This window comes from Schistocerca nitens, chromosome 5, assembly GCF_023898315.1.
Source record: "Schistocerca nitens isolate TAMUIC-IGC-003100 chromosome 5, iqSchNite1.1, whole genome shotgun sequence".
NCBI classification, from domain to species: domain Eukaryota; kingdom Metazoa; phylum Arthropoda; class Insecta; order Orthoptera; family Acrididae; genus Schistocerca; species Schistocerca nitens.
The window spans coordinates 58,281,145-58,294,492 of NC_064618.1; positions in this window are offsets into that span (position 1 = coordinate 58,281,145).

Below are 13,348 nucleotides of genomic sequence, written 5' to 3' on the forward strand. Positions count from 1 at the left end.
TAGAATCTGAGTGTGACAGTGAAGTTGTAACACCATAGCTCTACTGATTTTTTTGCCTTTTAGTTTTATTTAATATTACATTGTTGAGTTTCTGTAAATGTTGTTGGATTGAATCCATACCATGACAGTTTTTATTCTTTTCTCTGTTATAAACTTGATGTCTTTTGGAACGTGGGAAGTTTGACCATGTAATATATACGATATGAGCAAATGATATGTTTGTCTTTCTCACTTAATGTCTTTGGTTATCTTTAAGAGTGAATAATTTTGTTTAAATAATTTTGTAGAAATACCAATATGTGCAAATTTCTGTTTTAATTAATATGTTTGGCTGTTGTTATGTAATTGCTGATCCTCACTTAGGGTTCTTAGTTATTTGGTTTGTAAAAGGTGTTGTGGTTCCCCTCGGGAACGCAACTATGTAGTGCGCGCGAATTCTGGTTGGCCTAGGTAGAAAAGGTGGAACCAAGAGTCAGTCAAGGACGAGCTACCAAACTATCAACTGCTCATGTAAAATTTGTGTATTGTGCTGGTTCCGAGAGAGGCTTTTCTGTGCCGCTTTCCAATGCCTCGGATGAATGTATAAAGAGCTGGAACTATTCTGGAATTGGTATCTATCATCGCCACCAAGAAATGACAGAGTCCAGAAATTCTACCTGCAAATCCACCTACCAACATGCAATCGCCACCACATTGCGCAATCACTGTAATGGAACACTATAGTAATGTACAGTGAAGGATCAGCTTATTGGATGTGTTAGTGTGCTCAAATATAAGGTAATTTTTAACTGAATTTATTTACTTACCTGGAATTTTTTTATCCCTAGTCACACAACCACTTAGGGTCCTAAAGTGATTACCGAGTGTCCTTACTGAAAGACCATTAAAGCGTAGTGTTTTAATTAATTAATGCCTCTTGAACATAGTAAAAAGAAAGTTAAAGTTAATGTGGCAAGAGAGTGAACTAAAGTAAATGATGCTTGCAGAAAATAATTTTTCTATTAAAATTGCTTATTAATATGTTGTTGCCAACTTCAAAATTAAAAGTTCTTAAAACTGAGGCTTATAAAGTTTTGCTTAGTAAATGATCACATTGCTGCCCGTTGTAAATCGCAAAAGGTGAGTCAGTATCTTACAAATATGTTAATTTTGTGTCTCACTGTAGTAAAAGTTGAAAACTGCAATTGTGGAAAGCTATATACTCATCCTCGCTAAGCATTTGCTTCTTTTGTGAATTGAAAGTGCATATTAATAGTGTAATAGGATCCACAGGTTATCCTTTATGCTCATGATAAATTACAATTAATAGAAAGACAGTGAGAGTTAACCTGTTAGTGAATTCCATTTAACTTTCATTCTAAATAGAAAAGAATTTAGTTGAGAGAAACTTAACCTGTGATCAGTTCATAATTTTGCAGTGAACTACATTTACTATTTTATGTCAGCTACGAAAATGTTTGAAAAGTAATACTGAACCTATGTCCAGTTTATGTTCCTACAGTGAACATTAATAGTAATGTTATAAAGACCATTCAGTTTGAATAAGCCCTGAAAGTAATACTGTGTATTGTTATCTGTTATATTTATGCACATAGTTGGTTTTGTTCTGTCAGCTCCAATCTTACCGTGAACATATTCAGGTGTCAAAGTATAGGTTGTGTTTGTCAGTTAAAGTTATTCATACTTATTTTCTTGAACAAGAATGTCAATCATTCTCTTGCCTAATTAGGCTGGCGACCGTTTTCCTTACTCTTTGAACAGTGTAGATGGGTAAAATGTTGTTTATTACTGTTTAAATATTTACGTAATTCTGACTTTCACTTCCGATAAGCCACCTCCATTAGGTACAACACGGTCAACATAACAAAATTCCTCTCAGAGGGTAACACTGCTCTGTTGCTTTATACCATAATTGCTTTAACAAGTTTTATTTCACGACCTGCCTGCAACTTTAAGGTTATGGTATAGCAGACGAAAGTGTTATAAAGTTACCTTGCCACCTATAACAGGAGTAGAAACAATCAAGTTAATTGTTCGATGTCTTTACCGGTCACCTCATTTTATTGTGACACTCTTAGAGTCGTTCAAAGAAGGTCTATAGTAAGTAGCATGGAAATACACGCCGGCCGAAGTGGCCGTGCAGTTCTAGGCGCTGTAGTCTGGAGCCGAACGACCGCTACGGTCGCAGGTTCGAATCCTGCCTCGGGCATGGATGTGTGTTATGTCCTTAGGTTAGTTAGGTTTAATTAGTTCTAGGTTCTAGGCGACTGATGACCTCAGAAGTTAAGTCGCATGGTGCTCAGAGCCATTTGAACCAGTTTTGGAAATACCCAGATCACGCGATAATAGTTGGAGACGACTTAAACTTACCGAGTAGAGACAGGGATGTCTATGGATTCATTACAGAGGTACAGACGGACTTATGAAGTATTTTTGAACACGTTTTCTGAAAACTGTCTTAAGCAGCTAGTTAGACAGCCTACATGAATGGAAATAGTTTATACCTTGTTGCTACAAACAAACCTCTCCTAATCAACAGCGTCAGTACAGAGACAGGGATAAGAGACCATGATGTCATCATAGCGTCTATGGTTACTAAAGTTAACAAATCACTCAGGAAGGCTAGGAAGGAATCTCTGCTAGAAAGGGACGATAAGCAGTTGTTAGCGTTGCACGTAGATAATGGAATGACATCATTTAGTACCAGCGTGATGGACATAGAGGAATTTTGGGCAAAGGTTAAACGGATCTAAATTTGTACTTTCGAGAATTGTGTACCGAATGAGTGGATAAAGAACAGAAAAATGCCCAAAGTGCTTTAACAACGAAATCCGGTAAATGCTGAGACAGCAAAGGCTGTTGCACTCTCGGTTCAAAAGGGAACGTGTAAATGAGCACAGGCAAAAATTAACAGAAATTCGTTAACCTGTAAAAAAGATCGATGCGTGAAGCATACAACTATTAGCGTTGTACTTAACAACAGATCTTGTCGTAAACCCAAGAAAATTCTAGTCCTACGGAAAGTCGCCAAGTTTGTGTAAGATTTCAATCCAGTCACTCGTTGACCAGTTTATTGTGGCGGTAGAAGACAGCAAAAGGAAAGCTGAAGTTTTAAATGTCGCGTTTAAGATACTGCCCACACAGGGGAATCGTACAAATACTGTCTCATTTGATCAACACACACACTCCCGCTTGGAGGGCGTTGTAATAAGCAACTCTGGCTTAGAGAAAGAACTGAAGGAGTTGAAAGCAAATAACTCACCAGGTCCAGATGAAAACCCAGTTCGGTTTTGCAAAGAGCACTCTGTGGCACTTAGTGTGCATAAATCACTAACCTCTCGTCCGGCGTAAATTCCAAGATACGTGTAGGTGGCTTCTCTATATAAGAAGGGAAAGAACAGATCCACAAAATAACAGAGCAATATCCGTAACATCGGTGTGGTACAGAAGTCTCGAACACATACTCAGTTCGAATGTAATAAATTTCCTTGAGATGGAAAAGCTACTGTCAAATAATCAGCACAGTTGTAGAAAGCATCGCTTGTGCCAAACTTTGCTTACCCTTTGCTCACATGATATCCTGCGAACTGGTGATGGAGGGCAACAGGATGATTCCATTCCCTAGCTCTTCAGATAGTACACAGAATATGTTGCCAGATACGTGAGTAGGTCGAAGACTTTTTAAGTTATAGAATTTAATTCTTTGTTATTGATAGCTAGTTTTCATCAGAGACAAGGCTATCGTTAGCAGTGTCCCAGGAAAGTGTGGCACGGCCGCCATTATTTTCCATATACGCAAATGATCTGGCGGAGAGGGTGAGCAGCAATCTGTGGCTGTTTGCTGGTGATGGTGTTGTGTTCAGAAAGGTGTCATCATCGAGGATGGATACAACATGACAGACAAAAGTTGTAGTTGGTGTGATGAATGGCAGCTAGCTCTAAAGGTAGAAAAATGTAAGATATTGCTGATTTGTAGGAACAACGAACCTGTAATGTTTGAATACATCAGTAGCAGTGTACTGCTTGACACACTCATGTCAATTAAATATCTAAGCATAATGTTCCAAATCAATATGACATTGAACTGGCACGTAAGGATGTGTAATGGAAGGTGGATGGTAAACTTAAGTTTAACATAAGAATTCCATGAACATGTGGTTCCCCTGTAAATAAGACTGCAGGTAGTAAAGTAATATGACCCATTGCTGAATACTGTTAAAGTGTTTGGAATCTGTATCAGGTCGGATTAAAGGAAGGCTTTGATGCAAATCAGAAGCAGGCTGGTAGATTTGTTGCTTTTGTGTTTCGACAACTCACATTACGTTATGGAGAAGCTTTGGAGACTCAAATGGGGATCCCTGAAGGGTATGGGACATTCTTTTAAGGGAATACTACCGAGAAAATTTAGAGAACTGGCATTTGAAGCTGATTGCAGAGTGGTTCTGTTGTCACCAACACCAACAAGAATTCTGCATGAGGGCCACGAATGTAAGATGACAGAAATTAAGACATGTGTGGAGGCTTACAGACAGTCGTTTTTCCCTCGCTCTATTTGTGAATGGAATAGGAACCGAAATGGCTAGTGGGGTTACGGGGTACCCTGTGGCATACATTGTATGACGGTTTGCGTAGTGTGTATGTAGATACAAATGTAGAATTTGTTGGATGTTGATATAGTAGGTTAGCATCTTGCCAACTGTGTGATGAAAGTGTCCCACCCTTCTGTACCCTTTGAATGTAATGGGCTAGTTCACAGTTTGCAATGATGTAACATCTGACTTAAGTGCTTAATTCAGTGTGACACAAAGTTGGTGCCATGATCTGTCATTATTGCCTTTTGAACACCCAACTCTAAAAGCCAGTAATTTACCATTTCATATACTGCTATGTCTGCCTGTTGATTTGCAGTTGTGATCCTAGCTACTTATCAGGAGAAAAAGGTATGGATATCTTAGGACCTTATTGGCAGACTCCATCAGCAAACTACTACATTCTGACTAATACAGATCATCATCTCAACTGGGTTAGTTGTCGCTAGTAACCTCTGTTGTGGCACTCACTGATGACTAAAATCTGCATGTTCTATACCTGGCAAACAGTTTAGTACATACCGGTCTACATACTGCTTCCTTGTTATCTGCGAGCAGCACTCTGATACACTTTGGTTTGTGGTCCTACCATCTCTGTGCCCAGATAGTACATCATCATGTACTTCTTTAAATACTTCTTCCTGCAGTGCTACAGACACTGCCATAAGCTCTCCACATTGCATTGCTCCACATAAGCCACTATCATGAATTGTGAACAGTGTTGGTGTTGCCAATACTTGATATCCACATCAGCAGCTTGTAGTCTCTGCAGTCCCAAAAGGCTATGCTCATATTACACCAACCTTTCTGCTAAGACCATTTATATTACCATGTCTCTTATTTGTTTCGTGAATCACTTCAAAGTCAAACTTATTCGGTTTTGTTGCCCATCATGCAAGTCTATGCGATGAATCCTTCAAACACAACAATTGTTTAAATGCTGTGTGATCTGTCAATAACTTAAATTTCGTTGTATATGGACAAAAACATCAAGTGTATGTTACTTTGTATATCACTAGTAGAATAATTATTGTCAGCCATATTTGTCATGAAGTGTAAGCAACTGGATGCTTCTTATGCTGCTCTTCCTGACTTGAAACACAATTTTCTGTTTGCTTCCTAGCATCATGTGATAAAATAAATCCGGTTTTCATAACAGGGCTATTTGCTAATAGATAATTCTTTAAATTTTTCAGATATGGCTTGACAATCTGCTGTCCATTGTAACCTGACACCCTTTTTCAACAAGTGTGTGACAGCTCATGCAATATCTAAAAATGCCGTCAGAAATTTCATATGCCAAGAATGACTGTAAGTCCTTACTTTTCCGACGTGTTAAGAAACTTTACACCACATGCATATATCTGGGATCCAATTTTTTGTCCATCCTGGATAATAATGTGTTCTAAGGACGTCACTTCTTTCAGTAGTATATAAATTGGCACTTTTCTATACGTAGGTTGAGACATGCAGAATGTAACATTTCAAAATATTCATTCAGCCATCACACATGTTGTTCCATTTCTGCCTCACTGTCAAACCCCTCAATACACTGAGGTAATAAAAGTCATGGGATAACATGTTGGACCTACCTTTCCCTGGTGTAGTGCAGTAACTTAACACGACATGGACTCAACAAGTCTTTGCAAAAGTATCGCTGATGCATTATTTCGTGTGAGTACTGACCTCTTGATTACGTCCCATGAATGTCTGATGCTATTCATGATGAGTAATGTACTTGGTCATATTGTACACTTGAATTGTCCAGAATGTTCTTGAAACCAACTATGAGCAGTTGTGCCCAGTGGCTTGGCACATTCTCATCCATAAAAATTCCATCGTTGTTTGTGAACAAGAAGTATATGAATGGCTGCAGGTAGTCTCCAACTAACTGAACGTAACAATTTCCACCAGAGGACGCAGTCCAATCCATGTAAACACAGACTACACCATTATGAAGCCACCAACAGTTGGCACAGAGCCTTGTGAGAATTTGGGTCCACAGCTTAATGGGACCTTCAGCTGTTATCAACTGAAATCAGAACTCAACTGACTAGGTCACAAGTCTGCAATATCCCAATTTAATTGTCCATGAAAGAATTTGGAGCTATTCTGCTTCTTACACTGCTACAGCAGACACCTCATCAGTCCAACTGATATGGTCATGAGCCAGGAGAGATGCTGCAGGCGATGTCATATTGTTAGCAAAGGCTCTTGTATGGGACACCCGCTGACATAGCCCATTAATGCCAAATTTCACTGCGCTCTCCAACCGGATATGTTCGTCTTATATCCCAAATTGATTTCTGTTGTTATGACACTCATTGTTGCTTGTCTGTTAGTACAGAAACTGCTGCTTTCACTCATTAACGAAAGCCATCACCCACTGTGTTGTCCATGGTGAGAGATAATGTCTGAAATTTGGTATTCCCTGGCACGCTCTTGACACTGTGGATCCCAGAATATTGAATTTGCTAATGATTTCCGAAATGGAATGTCCCATGCATGTAGCTCCAACTACCATTCCGCGTTCAGTCTGTTAATTTCTGTCGTACACCAACAATCACGCCGGAAACCTTTCCACATGAATCAGTTGAGTACAGATGACATCACTGCCAATCCACTGCCCCTTTATACCTGCTGCACGCGATACTAACGCCATCTGTATACGTGCTATCCCATGATTTTAATCCCCTCAGTGTACTTCATCAATCAACCGTTGACACACAGGTGGTGCATTTAATAAACAAAACAACTTTCGTTGGCATTTAATAAACAAAACATCCTTCGTTGGTCCTCTGGCACTTCTTGCTGATGGTATCCACTTTTCAGGTCCACAGTGGAAAAGTGTCTACACTGTCACATGTTATCCAGGGTTTGTATAATATTGGTTATCTCATTCATGTATGTAAGTGTCCCGCTGTTCAGGAAACGATCGTCACAGCAGAAATAATAATTCTTTGTACCATTTGATCATTTTTTGATACTGTAATTAATAATTACTAGTATTTTCTCAATGATGCCATCATTAAGTTGCTAGTTAATAAATTCTGCCATTATTTGTTGTAAGTGCTGGGCTACTCTATTTTGCTTTCAGTACTCAAGTGATTTGCTCTCCACTTCGTGTATGAAAGACACTCCTGCGAAAAAAACATTGTCATACTTATAGTTCATCAGTCTCATCTGGTGGTTCTACCACACACAAACCATTTACAGGTAGCTCGATTCCCATGTTCCCCCAAAGTAATTTCTGTGTACCTTACGGTACTTTATCACACGAACTGAGTCTTAATGGCCTTGCCCCACATATTTCATTTGTCCTTCGTGAGGGATGAATCTTGCAGCAGTAAATCACCACCAACAGTTTCACCCACCTGAAACAATGCCTTACCAACGAGTTCTGCCATGTGCTGCCAAAGATCAATTTTTGCATGTTGTTTGTACAGGAAATCTAAGCTAGGATCATGAAGTTCCCTTTCACCTACATTGGGCAAAACTTCCATACTTTCTTGGAACTGTTTAGCTCCCACCTGAAAATGTAATATTGCTGAATTTAGGTACCCTACATCATTGACCAGTACCCCATGCGGAGACTTTAACCACCTCTACCCAAAGTGGTTCAGACTCGCTACAGTCACCTTAGCTCGTGGGTCTAATATTAGTCTATGGACTCTAACAGCTACTACGCTAACTGAGGAGCATCATGCTTCTTGCATTTGTCTTTGTAACACTGAAACCGACTAGGATTTCCGTCTGGAAAAATTTGGAGTTCCCACTGGTGTTAGAGGACTGATTACCCATACTTTGTTGTTGACTATTTTGCCTTTTACTTCTGCAATCTTGCCTTCGGTGTCTGATCTAAACGCCCACATCATTAAAAACTCTTGTCAATAGAGAAGGCCCTTCTTTTATCCCATACTTTCGTTACTACGTCTGTCTCTTTGAGCTCTGTGGACAATCTGATGGGACCAACCAGCGCCTTCTCGACATATCAGGTGATAATACTCTTAGGAAAGCATCTAATACCCTATGTTCTGCTTCCAGCAGAACAATTTTCTTCGCTACGTCATTCCCTGTAGACACATATAACTTTGAATTAAAATTTCTTATTCTACCGAAAAAAGTTCTCCAAATAATTACACCTCTGCGATATCCTGTTTAATTTCCCATGAAAGAATCTGGAGCTATTCTGCTTCTTACATTGCTACAGAGGTCCGCTCATCAAGTTTCTCGAATGTAAGAGCCCTTCTTAAGTCTTCATGATACGTAAGCTATGTCTTTGCTTCCCTCGTCAAGTGAAACATGGTCATCTGCAACAACTGCTTATTTGGCTATGAAGTCTTTTGCGATGGAGTTCTTCGATGAAAAGTACTCGGTCTACCTGCCACGTCAAATTCGTGTAAAATCCCAAGCTTTTGATTACTCTCTCAATCATCGCCGTCGCGGCCTAGGCCTGACATCCTGATGCATCAAATTCATCATATATTCAAGTTATTCTACCACACACCGTACGTTTACAGATAGTTTCTTCCCCCATTCTTCTATAGTAATTTCCATGTATCTTGTGGCTCTTTCCCATGTGAATCGAGTATTAAATAATTTCATGAGAGATAAACCTTATAGCTATGCGTTACTGACAGCAATTTACCCCTCTTAGAACAACGCCCGAATAAGTTTCAACATGTGTTGCCACAGATCACTTTTTGCATGATGTTTATGCAGGAAATGTAAACCTAGAGTCGCACAGTACGCTTCACCTGGAGCCGGCAGAACTTTCAGTCAGAATAAGCCCCTGACGATGATGATGGAAGCAATCATCAAAAGCTTGGAATTTTTTTCAGAATCTGATACGGCAAGTTAACTGAGAACTTTTTATGCAATTGCTTATCTGTGCGGAAACCGAAACTCCTGGCTGACAACAGTTTAGCTACAGTATGAATGCTGATACGTCCTTCACTGCCCTACTAAACAGATACGTGTCAGCTAAGGAGGGAGCGATCAAACTGGACGGTGCCGTGTCATCTCTTACAGCACTCAGACGTCTATGTAGTTCTCCATCATCAGTTTTCAACTAAGATGCCTGTTCTAACAAAGATTGCAACACGTATTGCATACTAAGTCCCTGTGTCATTGAGTCAGGCATTGTGGGACCTCTATCCAAAACACAAAAATACACTGTAGAAGCCGGCCGAAGTGGCCGTGCGGTTAAAGGCGCTGCAGTCTGGAACCGCAAGACCGCTACGGTCGCAGGTTCGAATCCTGCCTCGGGCATGGATGTTTGTGATGTCCTTAGGTTAGTTAGGTTTAACTAGTTCTAAGTTCTAGGGGACTAATGACCTCAGCAGTTGAGTCCCATAGTGCTCAGAGCCATTTGAACCATTTTTTTTACACTGTAGAAACAAAACAGAAAGCACAAACACATAGGTAGCTGTAATGTTAAAACATTACTTCTGATTCTTACGTCTGACCAAGAGACAGCTTGATTTGATGCGCTGCTTAGCGTAATGGTCATAACTCAGCACGTTTTACAATTAAGTAGTGCTGACTCTTTATAGGGTGTAGGCTAAACAGGTTACGCTGGATGCACATCACTGGAGTTACGCCTCTGTAATCCTCCCTAGTGTTACCTTGAGATTGTGAAATTATGAGGTTCTCTCAGGCTTAAAAGAACTCCATCCAGATGTTCCCATCCCAGTTACGTCACCCAATCATAACTATTCAACATGACACTCGAGAGGGAGAAAAAAACTATTTTGGTTTGGGGCAGCTGGACTGTTAGCAGTCAGTAAGCTTTTCAGTTCTCCACCTTATTCACGGCTGCAGTGGTGGGCTGGTTTGGTACCAGGTGTATGTCCAACGTACAATAATAAAAACAGCGATTTGATGTGCTCAGTTACTTCTTGTTAGAAAACATTAACTGAGATGGTGCTACGCGAAGGTCGGCGCCCCCCAAGATCGAGACTGGTCTAGGTCAGTGAAGAGACTGCCAGCGTCAGCAAGTGGTCATTGTGTGACGTCTCCTCTCCCTAATGCCGACAAGGGGACCTGGGCAACACTCCAGAAGATAAGCACTACATCAGCTTGCTGGCAGTCAGTCGACACTCCGTTATGACAGACTCCACAAAGTCACTTGCGTTAGTTGGGCAGATGTACGACTTAGTATGGAATGGACCAAGGAGCACAGAGTCGAACCGTGGGCCCTGTCGCGGACAGCAGCATCAGTGCGGGGGGCTAAGGTAAACAGGTAGACATCTCAAAAGATAAAGTATGACGCCAAAAAGAAGAGTCTTTAGAAAACATGGGTTTCATAGTAACAGATTTTCAAAGAAAGAGAAACAATGTGCTGAGCATGTGGCTTGTGAAGTTACTTACAACGATACACAACCCAATTCCGCAGTATCTAGAGAAACACACATTAGTAATTCGAAGATTAAAATGAAACCTTGTGAAACATAGTTTTCTGAAAAAGAAAGTGATGTAAAGTGTAGGTTGGGTCGTATTCTGATAGATTTAAACGTCCTGGCAAAGGTGTTAGATGAATGTGTGTGGTATTGTGGTATAAAGTATGTAGATGGACGGTTAGTTTACATGAAGACAGTGAACTGTCAAATGTACTAGGCAGGAAACTTATAATTGATTGTCTGGCGCCGGCCGCGGTGGCCGTGCGGTTCTGGCGCTGCAGTCGGGAACCGCGGGGCTGCTACGGTCGCAGGTTCGAATCCTGCCTCGGGCATGGGTGTGTGTGATGTCCTTAGGTTAGTTAGGTTTAAGTAGTTCTAAGTTCTAGGGGACTTATGACCTAAGCTGTTGAGTCCCATAGTGCTCAGAGCCATTTGATTGTCTGGCTGTAAATATACTCACTCATTTTGGAATTCTGCTAAGTGTAACGATAATTATTGTGAAGTCAATGTTAGGTGGTTTTATGGATTGATAGCTATTGGCAGTGGACTCACTGCAGCAGAAACGATGTCTGCTGTGACGCGTTGCCATGCCCCCCTTTTAAAATTGACTGTTATACAGGATTTATTGGCGCTGTTGTGGATGTATTGCATGTAAGCAATGAATGGTGCCGAAAATGAAGTTTTTGATGCTACAGTGACTAGTGTGGATAATGAAGAGGTAATATACTTCTACATTGTGTCGACAAATTGTTACAAATGTAAATCAGCGAATGAAGAAGATCATATCTGTGACAAGAATTAAGAAGGAACAAGTGGTGGTATGGAGACCTCTGCAGCTATTGAAATTTTTAGTTGATCTATGATTGAAAGTGGTGTCTGTTACACTTAGTTCTTAGGTAATTGGGGCTCAAAAGCATATAACAGTTAATTAGCCACTCAAACTTATGGTTATAAGATAATCATAAAACTGTAGCCTGTTGGTCATGCCCAGAAGAGGAGGGGCACCAAGTTGAGGAAGTTGAAACAAACTCAGACAAGAGTCACCGGAGGGAAAGCGACGCTCTTTTCGAGGAGCATTACTGAGAAAATTTAGAGACCGGAATTTAACTCTGACTACTGAACGATTCTACTGCTGCCAACGGACATTTCGCGTAAGGGCCACGAAGATAAGATTAGAGAGATTAAAGTTCATACTGAGGCATGCAGATAGTCCTTTTTTCCTCACTCTATTTGCGAGTGGAACAGAATAGGAAATGACTAGTAGTGGTACAGGTTACCATCCACCATGCACCGCACTGTGGCTTGCAGAGGGTATCTATAGATGTAGATGTAGATGCAACTGAAAAAAAAGTGTCAAGATGGTCAGTCCATGGGCAAAAGATTCCGAATGCAATCGCCATTCAGATTTCCAGAAGGGGACTGCCTAGAGGGAGGCTGACAACATTAAAAACATTGAATAACCAATGAAAGGGCAACTTTCTATTAATCAGTGAGGGGAATGTCCGAAGCTTTGTATGTGGCAGGGAAACTAGAAAATCGGAAAAGCGAAGTCAAAGGTGCCAATAGATACAGTAGGGATCAGTGAAGTGAAAGCAAAACATGCACTTCCGGTCAGATAAATATAGGGCAATGGCAACACCAGCACAAACTATATAACGGGAGAAAAAAGACTCGTTATGTATAAAGAAGCAGGGCAGAGACTGAGCTAGAGTGAAGAGTTCAGTGGCAGGATAATTTTAATCAGAAACGATAATAAATCAACGTCAACAACAACGGCCGAGATATACGTACTGTACATACCAATGTATGATGTGATAAAGTAATAGAGAAAGAGCATGAGGACATTGAAAGGATAAGTCAGTATTAAAAGGCAGACAAATATTTAATACTCATGGAGTAATGCAAAGTTGTATTAGGAAGAGAATAGGAGACAGAGTCACTGGAGGATATGGTCATGATAGCAAAAATGATAGGGTGAAACACTAATTCTGTTAGGCAATAAATTTCGCCTAGTAATACCAGATACACTATTAAAAAAAGACGAGGTGTTACACTTGAAAAAGACCTGGAGACATGGAAAGAGTGCAGCTGTATCACATTTGTAAAAAATAATCGGTTGCAGCTTTTAAGCCTCGTTTTATACACTAAAGATCCAAGATTGGAACAATTTCAGCCACGTTATCTTCTGGTCATACATTTTAAACGTGGTTGTACTTGCAGTTCAATTACAAACTCCTAGCCCAGTTGTTCAGTTTTGTGTACAAGATGTCTGTGGGAGGGAGAGAGAGACTGCCCCTTGCGCCTACTATCGTTATATATGGGATACTACCAGCACATTAGCCAGATGATATAGTCCTC